Below are 14807 nucleotides of genomic sequence, written 5' to 3' on the forward strand. Positions count from 1 at the left end.
TACAAAAACAAGACCCATATATATGCTGTCTACAGGAGACCCACTTAAGACCTAGAGACACATACAGACTGAAAGTAAGGGGATGGAAAAAGATTTTCTGTGCAAATGGAAATCAAAAGAAAGCTGGAGTAGCTATACTCATATCAGATAAAATACACTTTAAAATAAAGAATGTTACAAGAGACAAGGAAGGACACTACATAATGATCAAGGGATCAATCCAAGAAGAAGATATAACAATTAAAAATATATATGCACCCAACATAGGAGCACCTCAATACATAAGGCAACTGCTAACAGCTATAAAAGAGGAAATCAACAGTAACAAAATCATAGTGGGGGACTTTAACACCTCACTTACACCGATAGACAGATCATCCAAAATGAAAATAAATAAGGAAACAGAAGCTTTAAATGACACAATAGACCAGATAGATTTAACTGATATTTATAGGACATTCCATCCAAAAACAGCAGATTACACTTTCTTCTCAAGTGCGCATGGGACATTCTCCAGGATAGATCACATATTGAGTCAGAAATTGAACCTCAGTAAATTTAAGAAAACTGAAATAATATCAAACATCTTTTCTGACCACAACGCTATGAGATTAGAAATGAATTACAGGGAAAAAAACGTAAAAAACACAGACACATGGAGGCTAAACAATACATTACTAAGTAACCAAGAGATCATTGAAGATATCAAAGAGGAAATCAAAAACTACCTAGAGACAAATGACAAGGAAAACACGACGATCCCAAACCTATGGGATGCAGCAAAAGCAGTTCTAAGAGGGAAGTTTGCAGCTATACAAGCCTACCTCAAGAAACAAGAAAAATCTCAAATAATCAATCTAACCTTACACCTAAAGCAACTAGAGAAAGAAGAAGAAACAAAACCCAAAGTTAGTAGAAGGAAAGAAATCATAAAGATCAGACCAGAAATAAATGAAATAGAAACAAAGAAAACAATAGCAAAGATCAATAAAACTAAAAGCTGGTTCTTTGAGAAGATAAACAAAATTGATAAACCATTAGCCAGACTCATCAAGAAAAAGAGGTAGAGGACTCAAATCAGTAAAATTAGAAATGAAAAAGAAGTTACAACAGACACCGCAGAAATACAAAGCATCCTAAGAGACTACTACAAGCAACTCTATGCCAATAAAATGGACAACCTGGAAGAAATGGACAAATTCTTAGAAAGGTATAACCTTCCAAGACTGAACCAGGAAGAAAAGGAAAATATGAACAGACCAATCACAAGTAATGAAATTGAAACTGTGATTAAAAATCTTCCAACAAACAAAAGTCCAGGACCAGACGGCTTCACAAGTGAATTCTATCAAACATTTAGAGAAGAGCTAACACCCATCCTTCTCAAACTCTTCCAAAACATTACAGAGGAAGGAACACTCCCAAACTCATTCTATGAGGCCACCATCACCCTGATACCAAAACCAGACAAAGATACTACAAAAAAAGAAACTTACAGACCAATATCACTGATGAATATAGATGCAAAAATCCTCAACAAAATACTAGCAAACAGAATCCAACAACATGTTAATAGGATCATACTCCATGATCAAGTGGGATTTATCACAGGGATGCAAGGATTCTTCAATATACGCAAATCTATCAATGTGATAAACCATATTAACAAACTGAAGGAGAAAAACCATATGATCATCTCAATAGATGCAGAGAAAGCTTTTGACAAAATTCAACACCCATTTATGATAAAAACCCTGCAGAAAGTAGGCATAGAGGGAACTTTCCTCAACATAATAAAGGCCATATATGACAAGCCCACAGCAAACATCATCCTCAATGGTGAAAAACTGAAAGCATTTCCACTAAGATCAGGAACAAGACAAGGTTGCCCACTCTCACCACTCTTATTCAACATAGTTTTGGAAGTTTTAGCCACAGCAATCAGAGAAGAAAAGGAAATAAAAGGAATCCAAATCGGAAAAGAAGAAGTAAAGCTGTCACTGTTTGCAGATGACATGATCCTATACATAGAGAACCCTAAAGATGCTACCAGAAAACTACTAGAGCTAATCAATGAATTTGGTAAAGTGGCAGGATACAAAATTAATGCACAGAAATCTCTGGCATTCCTATATACTAATGATGAAAAATCTGAAAGTGAAATCAAGAAAACACTCCCATTTACCACTGCAACAAAAAGAATAAAATATCTAGGAATAAACCTACCTAATGAGACAAAAGATCTGTACGCAGAAAATTATAAGACACTGATGAAAGAAATTAAAGATGATACAAATAGATGGAGAGATATACCATGTTCTTGGATTGGAAGAATCAACATTGTGAAAATGACTCTACTACCGAAAGCAATCTATAGATTCAATGCAATCCCTATCAAACTACCACTGGCATTTTTCACAGAACTAGAACAAAAAATTTTGCAATTTGTATGGAAACACAAAAGACCCCGAATAGCCAAAGCAATCTTGAGAACGAAAGAAGGAACTGGAGGAATCAGGCTCCCAGACTTCAGACTATACTACAAAGCTACAGTTATCAAGACGGTATGGTACTGGCACAAAAACAGAAAGATAGATCAATGGAACAGGATAGAAAGCCCAGAGATAAACCCACGCACATATGGTCACCTTATCTTTGACAAAGGAGGCAGAAATGTACAGTGGAGAAAGGACAGCCTATTCAATAAGTGGTGCTGGGAAAACTGGACAGCTACATGTAAAAGTATGAAATTAGATCACTCCCTAACACCATACACAAAAATAAGCTCAAAATGGATTAAAGACCTAAATGTAAGGCCAGAAACTATCAAACTCTTAGAGGAAAACATAGGCAGAACACTCTATGACATAAATCACAGCAAGGTCCTTTTTGACCCACCTCCTAGAGAAACGGAAATAAAAACAAGAGTAAACAAATGGGACCTAATGAAACTTAAAAGCTTTTGCGCAGCAAAGGAAACCATAAACAAGACCAAAAGAAAACCCTCAGAATGGGAGAAAATATTTGCAAATGAAGCAACTGACAAAGGATTGATCTCCAAAATTTATAAGCAGCTCATGCAGCTTAATAACAAAAAAACAAACAACCCAATCCAAAAATGGGCAGAAGACCTAAATAGACATTTCTCCAAAGAAGATATACAGAGTGCCAACAAACACATGAAAGAATGCTCAACATCACTAATCATGAGAGAAATGCAAATCAAAACTACAATGAGATATCATCTCACACCAGTCAGAATGGCCATCATCAAAAAATCTAGAAACAATAAATGCTGGAGAGGGTGTGGAGAAAAGGGAACCCTCTTACACTGTTGGTGGGAATGTAAATTGATACAGCCACTGTGGAGAACAGTATGGAGGTTCCTTAAAAAGCTACAAATAGAACTACCATATGACCCAGCAATCCCACTACTGGGCATATACCCTGAGAAAACCATAATTCAAAAAGAGTCATGTACCAAAATGTTCATTGCAGCTCTATTTACAATAGCCCAGAGATGGAAACAACCTAAGTGTCCATCATCGGATGAATGGATAAAGAAGATGTGGCACATATATACAATGGAATATTACTCAGCCATAAAAAGAGACGAAATTGAGCTATTTGTAATGAGGTGGATAGACCTAGAGTCTGTCATACAGAGTGAAGTAAGTCAGAAAGAGAGAGACAAATACCATATGCTAACACATATATATGGAATTTAAAAAAAAAAAATGTCATGAAAAACCTAGGGGTGAAACAGGAATAAAGACACAGACTTACTAGAGAATGGACTTGAGGCTATGGGGAGGGGGAAGGGTAAATGGTGACAAAGCGATAAAGAGGCATGGACATATATACACTACCAAACGTAAGGTAGATAGCTAGTGGGAAGCAGCCGCATAGCACAGGGAGATCAGCTCGGTGCTTTGTGACCGCCTGGAGGGGTGGGATAGGGAGGGTGGGACGGAGGGAGACGCAAGCGGGAAGAGATATGGGAATATATGTATATATATAACTGATTCATTTTGTTGTGAAGCTGAAACTAACATACCATTGTAAAGCAATTATACTCCAATAAAGATGTTAAAAAAAAAAGAAAAAAGAAAATCTACAAACAACAAATGCTGGAGAGGGTGTGGAGAAAAGGGAACCCTCTTGCACTGCTGGTGGGAATGTAAATTGATACAGCCACTATGGAGAACAGTATGGAGGTTCCTTAAAAAACTAAAACTAGAATTACCATATGATCCAGCAATCCCACTACTGGGCATATACCCAGAGGAAACCATAATTCAAAAAGACACATGCACCCCAATGTTCACTGCAGCACTATTTACAATAGCCAGGTCATGGAAGCAACCTAAATTCCCATCAACAGACGAATGGATAAAGAAAATGTGGTACATATATACAATGGAATATTACTCAGCCATAAAAAGGAACAAAATTGGGTCATTTGTTGAGACATGGAGGGATCTTGAGACTGTCATACAGAGTGAAGTAAGTCAGAAAGAGAAAAACAAATATCGTATATTAACGCATGCATGTGGAACCTAGAAAAATCGTACAGATGAACTGGTTTACAGGGCAGAAGTTGAGACACAGATGTAGAGAACAAACGTATGGACACCAAGTGGGGGAAGCCGCAGGGGGGTGGGGATGGTGGTGTGATGAATTGGGAGATTGGGATTGACATGAATACACTGATGTGTATAAAATTGATGACTAATAAGAACCTGCTGTATAAAAAATTTAAATTTAAAATTTTTTTTAAAAAATTATAGAATTTGAATTTATACTCCTTGACTAATAAAACCCCTCCAAATCAGTTTATGGTTCAAGTTAGTTTATCAGAATATGTTTGTTCATTGATAAAGACTATAAAATCATTTGCCCAAATACAAAAATAATTACTTAACGGTATTTCTTACCTTTTATATTTTTCAATACTGACAGAAGTCAGAAACAGTGACTATGTGAACAAAGTCTTAAGCTGCTTGCAGCAAGACAGAAACAAAGTCACAAAAAGCCACCAAGTGTGCAAGTAATAACCACAGTTACAAAACAAAAAACTAACCTCACATGAATACAAAATGAGGTGCTTTTTCAGAAGCAGTTAAACAGGCTGGAATGAACAGTCACCAAAGTTTAATCACAAAGACAACATCATTCATTATCAGTTAATATATGCTGACCTTGACCACCTTACAGATCTGGTATCTAAAACTCCTCCAACACTTTCCTTATTTCAAAGTGTTGCTTTAGCTTAATTTAAAATAAAAGTTAAATTCAACTGAAACAGCACTAGATTGGCCAGACAGCCTATGGGAACAGCATTAATAGATAATGATGTTTCATTGAGAGAGAACACTGAATAAAAGCTGTGTGAGGTTATAAACAAATGAACAACATGCTTGCTTTTAAATTAACTGGTTTTTTTTAATTTTAAAAATGTATTTGAAGAACTGATATTTAAAATTATTTGGGCAGAGCAGGATTATTAACAGAATTTTTGTTTATTTGTTTTAAGCTATTATATAAATCAACAGGTATTTATTCAGTAACCATGGGAGAGATACTGTTAGGGATACAAATATAAATAAAATCCTGGATTACTGCCTTCAAACAACTTACTGTGTATTAAAAATAAATAGACAAGTTCACAGGTAACAATGACACAATTCATTCAGCGACAGAAGTGAGCACCTATTTGCCAGGCATATTTCTCAGTGCTGGGAATATCAAGATGCATAAAATTACAGCCCCTAGTCTCAAGAAGCTCACCACCTACTAGGATTAACAAATGTGGAAACAAACAAATGCCATATAATTAAACAGGTTCACAAATACAAATTGGTTATGAGCTCAGTGGGGATACAGGGGAAGTATGTACCACATTTCTAGAGACAATCAGGGAAGCCTTCACAGAATATAAAAGCCTGAGGTACAAAGTGCTACAAAGACACAGAGAAAGGAAAGAGTACAGCTGAGCAGAGTACTCGAAAAACCTTTATTAAGAAGAGAAGATCATTTCACAATTATATGTGTATCATGCTCTACACCTTAAACTTATACAATGTTATATGTCAATTATATCTCATTAAAGCTAGAAAAACTATTTTTAATCAAAAAAAAAAAATCTCTGGCAAGCCTTGAGGGATAGTCATGAAAGGAGCTCATGTACATGCATGTCTCTCTGCAAAGGTGTGTGTAGAGGTGGCTTTGGAAACAGTCCTGGGTTGAAATCCTAACTCTACCATTTCATAACTGTGTAACTGCGCATTTTAATTAACCTCCTAAAAGATCGGTTTTCTTATCTTTAAAATGAGGATAGTAATACCTAGTTTGCAGGGTTATTGTAAAGATTAGATGAGATAAAGTATTTAGTGTGTCCGGCTTTGGAGAGACATTAAAAAGCAGTCATTGCTAATAAAGCATGAGAGAGAGAGAGAACCCACACAAGAGAGAACATAGAAGAGCAAGTGATGGAGGAGGGCTCCTTTCTAAATACAAGTTTGAACATAAGCAAGGATACACAGGCGGAAAAATGGGGAACATGTTTGCGAACCATGGCTAATTTGAAGGAAAACAGGGGAACAAAGTTAAAAGGATTAAGTGCACAATGCATACTAACTTGTATGCCCTAAATTCTCAAACTATAACTGTTATCCGGACACCTCTTGGCCTTTTAACTCTTCCTATATGATCAATTATTATAAAAGAGTTCAGTTTTCAAATTAAGGCTAAATTTTTTTCCTTCAAGGAGAGTAACAATGTAGGGAGAAGTAAAAATAATTTCAAAATCCATGTGTACTTTCAAATGGGCTCATTAAAGGCACACATTTACTAACAGAATGGCAACCAACAAGGTTTCATCAGATATAAATTATATGAACTAGGCCAAAGCCAGTCCCTACTCTGCAGTGAGAAAGCCTGTCAGAGAGCCCATATCAGGCCAAATTTGTGCCACTCTTTAAAACATGGAGGAAAGTCAATTTCATTCTTGACTTTTTTGTATAATTCCATCTTTTCCCAAAAGGCAAGGCCTAACTCCCACTCCTGTCCATCCTTCTCTACAGTCATGCTCCAACAAATCTGTTTTCTTCCTAAATTGTTCTTCTAGAATTCCATCCAGTTTGTAAATAAACTTCCCTAAATCTCTACCCTTTAATTCCCATCAGAAACCTGGTTCCCCCAAAACATAGGCTCTTACGTGGAGACTACACCTTTCCTACATTCCACCACCCACATCCATGGGGCTGGGGGGCGGGGGGAGCGGCAGGTGGGGATGAGGGGTGGGTAACATTATCCTGATTCCCTAGTGCCATTACCAAATCACTGGTCTTCCAATCTTATTCAAAAATCTCTTCTCCTTTGAAATTTACACCATTCAGCTCTACCAGATTCTATTCCACCTTGCTGTTATTATTTCCATATCTGCCTCTCAGTCTCCACTTGCTACCAATCTTATGCTCCAACCCAAGTCTTACCTTCATCCACGGAGATTTTAACATCTGTAGTCTTTCTCTTCTCCAAAGATCCATTCAATCAAGTCCATTTCAACTACCCATTGCTACTGGCCATAATCTGAATCTAAAACTGTTTCATCTCTGCAATGGTAAATTTTACTATTCTAGTTCTAGACCATAACCTACTACTTCCTACTCCTCTCTGGAGTGTAAACTGCTACTATACCTACTCTTTGACCTCAAAATGATTTCCAGTCACCCACTATTTCCTCTAAAATTTATCAGCTCCCCCTATATTCTCTCCCTTCTAGGGTAAGGATGTCACTTATCATCCAGAACTAGGGTACTTTTCAGAGTAAAATGAGGTGCTATTCTTCATTATGCCAGGACTACAGGTGTAAACCTGGTCTGTCCTAGACAAACTAGGACATAGAGCCCTCCTACTTCTTTCCCTACACACTGTGAATCAATTGACCTCCCTTAACTTTCTTTCTATTGTACTTGTCCTAAAAACCTCCAACTCTTAATCAATCCTTCTTTCTTCCCCCTAGCCACTTTTTTTTAAAGCTTCACTACCTCTTACTAGTATTTCAAGACTGTGCTAAGATCACCTCCACTAGGCAGCCTTCTCTTGCCTCTGCCCTTTGTTATCATAACATTCAGGAATGACAGTATCCTATTCATGACTGCAACCTCATGTTTCTCATACAATGTCAGGCATATACGTATATTCCCATAGATGTACTCCATGAGCCTCAAAGTTTGACTCTAATTTCTCTCATGTGTTTATTCTGAAGTGCATCATATGAAAAATGATTACTTTTACAATTTCATAGAGATAAACAAGTCAAAGACAGCAATTACACAAATAAAAACCAGCAGGTATTTTCCTTAGCATGAGCTTTTTAAATTTATCTTCCTCAGATATTCGATTAACTCTGGGTTTTGCCTGTTACTCTCTGCTTGTGATTCTGTCCTCTTACGTTTCAAATATAAAGTCACATCAAACAAATTTTGGAAGTACATGAAGTATAAGTAGAAATGAAAGGACAAGTAGGAAAAGCAAATTTCAGAATATGTATATCAAATGATCCTCTTTTTTAAATTATACAAATATAAACACACGTTTTTTAATACAGTTGGCCCTTCATATACACAGGTTCTACAACCATGGATTCAATCAACCATGGATGAAAATATTCAAGAAAAAAAAAATTCCTCAAAGTTCCAAAAAGCCACACTTGAATTTGCCACATGCCAGCAACTATTTCTATAATATTTATATTGTTTTAGGTATTATAAGTAATCTAGAGATGATTTAAAGTACAGGCGTACCTCGTTCTATTGCACTCCACTTTCTTTCACTTCGCAGATAATGCGTTTTTTACAAATTGATGGTCTGTAACAACCCCACAACGAGCAAGTCTATCGGCACCATTTTTCCAACAGCAGTTGCTCACTTCATGTCTCTGTGTTACATTTTGGTAATTCTCTCAGTAATTCAAACTTTTTATTACTATTATGTCGGTTATGGTGATCTGTGATCAGTGATCTTTGATGTTACTACTATGATTCACTGAAAGCTCAGATGATGGTTAGCATTTTTCAGCAATAAAACATTTTTTAATCAAGGTATGTACATTGTTTTTTAAAACATAATGCTATTTATTGCACACTTAGTAAACCACAGTACAGTGTAAACATAACTTTTATATGCACTGGGAAACCAAAAATTTAGTGTGACTTGCTTTACTGCAATATTCGCCTTATTGCAGTAGCCTAGAACCAAACCCACAATATCTCTGACATAGCCTGTACATGGGAGGATGTGTGTAGGCTACATGCAAACACCATGCCATCTATATAAGAGACTTGAGCATCCTCAGCTTCTGGTATCAGCAGAGGGTCCTGCATCATTGATATCCCTTGCAGACACCAAGGGATGACTATATACGTTTTAAAAGTTCAAACTGATACACATCAAACCTTTAACATTAGCTGCCTCTGAAGAATGAGAGTTAGAATATTGGGAAGAATGTCACTTTTTATTTTATGTATCTCTAGTTTGTATTTTTATAAGAGGATATATTCATTTTATGATGTTAACAAAATTTAAAGAAAAGACTCCCCAACAAGTTTTTTTTTAAGACTGAGGACTGAGAAGATAAAAATCAAATTTCAGAGATGAATGCTTCACATTAAAAATTATTTCTCCTTCATGGGACTACCCTGGCAGTCCAGTGGTTAAGACCCCATGCTTGCAATGCAGGGGGCAAAGGTTCAATCCCTGGTTGGGGAACTAAGATCTCTCATGCCGCACGGCGTGGCCAAAAAAAAAAAAAAAAAATTTATTTCTCCCTCAAATATAGTTAATTTATTTTTATTTTTATTTTATGACAAAGGTATTTATGTCATGAGACAGAAAAATCTCCCAATTGTATTCACGTAACAGAATCTTGACCCCTCTCACAGAATGCTTCTGGTTTCCAGGGAACAATTTTATCCTTGTTCCATATCCCAGGCTCCTGAACCAAAAGTCTCATCCTTCTCTATTCCCTCATTTTTTTCAGGTTTTACCTGAACCAATTCTAGCTCTAATTCAGCACCTCAACAATAAATTGATCTAACCACAGGTTGAACCATTACTGTAGTTGCCCAGGAAAGGAATCTTTGTCTTTTTGCTCTGTCTTAGTAAACGCCTTTCATTCATTTATTTATTTTATTTATTTATTTTTATTATTTTTTTTTTTTTTTTGTGGTACGCGGGCGTCTCACTGTTGTGGCCTCTCCCGTTGTGGAGCACAGGCTCCAGACGCGGAGGCTCAGCGGCCATGGCTCATGGGCCCAGCCGCTTCGCGGCATGTGGGATCTTCCCAGAACAGGGCAGGAACCCGTGTCCCCTGCATCAGCAGGCGGACTCTCAACCACTGCGCCACCAGGAAAGCCCCATTCATTTATTTATTCATTATTCATCCAATAAGTACTTTTAAAATGTCTACAATACGCCAGACACTAAGTGAAGTCTTGAGTACAGAGATAAAAAAGTACTGGTCACAGCCTCAGGAAGCTTATTAGAGGAAAGGAAGAGTTCTAATACCTAACAATAACTGCTCTAAGGAATCCCTGTACCAAGTATAGTAAAAACACAGAAGTATAATCTAATCCTGCCTGAAGGAAAAGTCTTCATAGACATCCCTAAAACATCCAGAGTAGTTCCTTCCTCACTGGCACTTTCTTCCTTTCCTCTCAACCAAAATATGACTCTCCCCACTTGGAAAATACTGCTTAAAACTTACCTCCTACTTCCTCCCCACAAAGCTCCACTTGTTCCTAAATGCCATGTAATTCTTAAAGAAAACCAAACAAATCTGTGAAACTCAAAAGCCAGCAAGGAAGGAAGAAAGAAACACTCACTGAAGGCCAGCTCTACACTAGTACCAGAGAGAGCAGGTACTTAGATCTTTTCTTATTGTGCCTAGCTCCGATTGTCTCTACTAACTTACTTATATATCATTTGCATTTCAATCTACTTCCCACTTGAAATTGTGCATTTTTCAAAGATGAAGACTTAGACTGCTAAAGCTTTGTAACGTCCACAGTGACTACATATATATTCCTAGGTATAATCAACTGGTGAGGAGGTGGGAGTGGGCCACTGTAGGTGGGGGAATAACTCCTGCAGACTTCAGTTGTTTTAAATGAATTTCAATTGCCAACTGGTGCCAGTGGGTTGAATGCAACATAAATTTCCCAGGTTTTTTTTATCTTTAACTTAATGCAACCAAATGTAGAAACCTCAGCCAAAGTATATTTAAAGTTGGATTGATGTTTTTCAAAAAAAGCTTGTAATAAACAATTTTATCTCCAGCAACCTCAGAGAATTGGAAGGAAAAAGCAAACTGCAAATAAGTTTTGGATGAATAATGTTCTCAGAAACCAGGCAATTCTCAAGAAAGACACTAAGTATACACAAACTATATATTTTAAGAGAAAATACAGATAGATAATGAAAAACAAAAAGAGGTGGGGGCTGTTCAAGATTAAAAGAGAATAAAGAGATAAGAATCAAATACAGTGCATGAAACCTGATTGAATCCTAAATCCAAAAAACTCAAAAAAAAATGTTTAGGGACAACTGGGGAGATCTGAATATGGACCATTATATTAAACATATTCTTAAATTAATGTTAATTTTCTTATATAAATATTGATAATATAATCATGCAGAAAATTATCCATATTCTTAGGAAATGCACGCTTAAAATTTATATTCTATATTTATGTATAATATAAATATAATATATATTTTTAATATAGTTTCTAGCAGTTTTTAAAATATATAAATAGATAAAGAGGGAGAAAATGTAGCAAATATTAAGTGAGTGAATACAGATGAAAGGTGATATGGGTGTTCATTGTCCCGCATTTTCCATTTTTTCAGTAGCACTGAACATTTTCAAAATGAAATATTGAAGGGGTGGGAAGATGGCTTGAGAAGATGCCAGCTTGACAGAAGCATAAAGGGTAAAAGCAGCACTAGCCTCAGCAAACTTGAAAATCAACTGTGTGATCTTGGGCAGGTCATGGAAGCTCTCTAGGTCTCAGCTGAAAGAAGAGGAAGTGAATGATCTCTAAGGTAACCTTCCAGCTACAAAATCCCATTATTCAACTACTTCTTCTCAGCTCTAAAACTCAAAAGATAACCAAATGCGAAGAAGGAAAACTCACAGGACTGTAAAAAAAAATAAAGTATTTAAAACAGCTAGCCAAATGCTTGTCACAAACAATAAATATTAACTCCTCTCTTTTGAAAACACTGTAAAAATTCTTCAGCAAAAAAAATACAAAAGAAAGATATGACTACTAATTAACTTAGAAAAAATAAGTAACACAGAAGTGGTCTACTTTAATATCTATTCAATTTCTATTGAATTAAAAACTATGTGTTTGCACCTAAAGTAAAGCAAAACAATGTATTAACTAGTACATATTACAAATTTGTCAGATGCTTTTATTTCCAGCACTAATGTTATTTGTAGCATTATAATTAATTTCCCTTTTGGTAAAACAACTAATCCTTGAGATAATGGGAAAGATAATTATCTAAAAAGATTCTGTACCTGATGCTAGCACCCACCCAGTTGCTCAAAACCCAAAAATCATGGAGTCATCCTTGAGTAACACTCTTTCCACACCAAAAATATCCATAGATTTTGACTAAAATAAAAGAAAGTCATCTCAAATCCATCCATCTCGCTCTTGTTGCTAGCATCTTAATCAGGGCACCACTATCTCTCACCTTAGCTCCTAAAATTGCCAGCTTTCAGTCCCAGCCCACTTAGTCCATTCCTCACATAGTAGCTAAAACGATGATATCATTTAAGAACAAAACAAACTACATGCCAAACCCTTCAAAGCCCTGAATATTTCTATAACTTCTTCCTACCCATCTCCGTCTCTCCTACTATGTCAGCCACAATGCGGTTTTTTAAATTCCTCAAATTCACCAAGCTCTTTCCTCCTTCAAAGTCTTTGTACCCACTATTTCTCTTTTCTTGTTTTCCACCCAGCTTTATTGAGATATTATTGACATATAAGATATGTAAGTTTAAGGTGTACAATGTGATAATTAGATGCACGTATACATTGTAAAATGATTATCACAATAAAGTTGGTTAATATCTCCATACCTTCACATATTTACAACTGAGTGTGTGTGTGTGTGTGTGTGTGTGTGTGTGTGTGTGTGTGTGTGAGTGGTGTTGGCATTTAAGATCTATTCTCTTAAAAACTTTCAAGTATATAATACAGTATTTTTAATTAGATTCACCATGTTCTACATTAGATCCCCAGAAGTTATTCATCTTATAGCTAGGAGTTTGCACTCTTTGACCAGCATCTCCCCATTTCTCCCATTTCCCAGACTCTGGCAACCACAATTCCACTCTCTATTTCTATGAGTTTGGCTTTTTAAGATTCCACATAAAAGTGAGAACACACAGTATTTGCCTTTCTCTGTTTGACTTATTTCACTCTTCCATTCCTTCAAATGAGAATGCTTTCCCCACCAAAAATATCACCACCACCATGCCCCCCCCCCACACACACACACCCTCCTTGAAATAGCTCCTTCTCATATATAGTTTTCACCTTAAATACCAACTCCTTAGAGTTAGAGGAGTTTTTTGTGACCACCCTATCTGAAGTAGCTCCGGCCACCTTATCTCCAAGTCATTTACTTTCCTTCAAAAAATTTACTGCAATTCATAATTATTTTGTCAGTGTAGTTCTTAACCTCTCCCATCCTCTAGAATATAAGCTATAAAGATAGGATATCCAACTTATCCATCATTATATCACCAGAAGCCCCAGGAAATTCTCTGATCCTTAATACAAGCCTATTAATGTGCATCAAATAAATGAATAAAATAGTAAATGAATACAGGACTATATTAGATAAAGGATTAATAATGCTATTAATGGAAATACAAAAACCAGCAGAAGAAGTAAGTGTTTAAGAAGAAAAATAAAATACACTGAGTTTGGTACAAGGCAGTTGAAAATATGGGACTGGTGGGCACACAGGTCAGGAAAGAGATACAGAGTTGGCTTCTGCTGACTGTAAGTGTTAGTTGAAAAAAATAATAACTAAATCACAAATGGAATAGAATGCAGTAGGATAAATGCCAAGCAAAAAAATAAATAACACAAATATAAAATGATTGTAGCCTGCCTAGGCAGGAGAATAACATAAAGAACACTATAAAATTAAAACAAGTCAAAACTGTTTTCACAGTTTCAGAGGAAAAAATATATATATCTATATACATGTATTAATATGTGTGTGTGTGTGTGTATATATATATATAAATTTATTTAGTAATTTACTAAGAAGAGTAAAGTAATCCTACCTTACTACTATTCGTTGCTGGTCATATCTTAGCTAAAGTAGCAGGTCCATGTTGAAGGATTACACATTAGGGATGAGGAAGACACTTGAGAAAACGTGCAGTGAAGTCTCACGGGAATGGTCATATGTCTAGGCAGAAAACATGAGCTGCAAGAAGAAATTCAAGGAGTCAGAACTGTTCACTACAGAGAAAAAGGTAAAAATGGACACATGGAGTATGGTAGGCTCCTACTGGAAATCAACTTTGGCAGTTCATCACGCTCACATTAAAAATCAGGATGCTATGCTTACCTAGCTTGTCCATCCCCTGCTTACTCTCTCCCCTTTCTTTCCACAACTTTCTCAATAAGTAATGCATTTTATCTTCTCCCTAACCTATTTCCTCAGTTTTGAAGAGGTAATTCATGTTTTTCTCCATTTTC

General features: G+C 36.2%; 1 protein-coding gene across 3 annotated transcripts in view; it reads right to left on the minus strand.

Moving 5' to 3' along the window:
* Positions 1-14807, minus strand: part of FER (FER tyrosine kinase) — a 470748-nt gene that overhangs the window by 440823 nt on the left and 15118 nt on the right. For 2 of the 3 annotated variants that reach the window (XM_082836310.1, XM_082836313.1), the window contains exon 2: positions 14387-14532. The exons of the other annotated variant lie outside the window; for it this stretch is intronic. The gene's annotated coding sequence lies outside the window, so the exon portion shown is untranslated. The remainder of the gene's footprint in view (positions 1-14386; positions 14533-14807) is intronic. 3 annotated transcript variants of the gene reach the window in all.

This window comes from Leucopleurus acutus (genome assembly GCF_964270905.1).
Source record: "Leucopleurus acutus genome assembly, chromosome: 3".
NCBI lineage: Eukaryota > Metazoa > Chordata > Mammalia > Artiodactyla > Delphinidae > Leucopleurus > Leucopleurus acutus.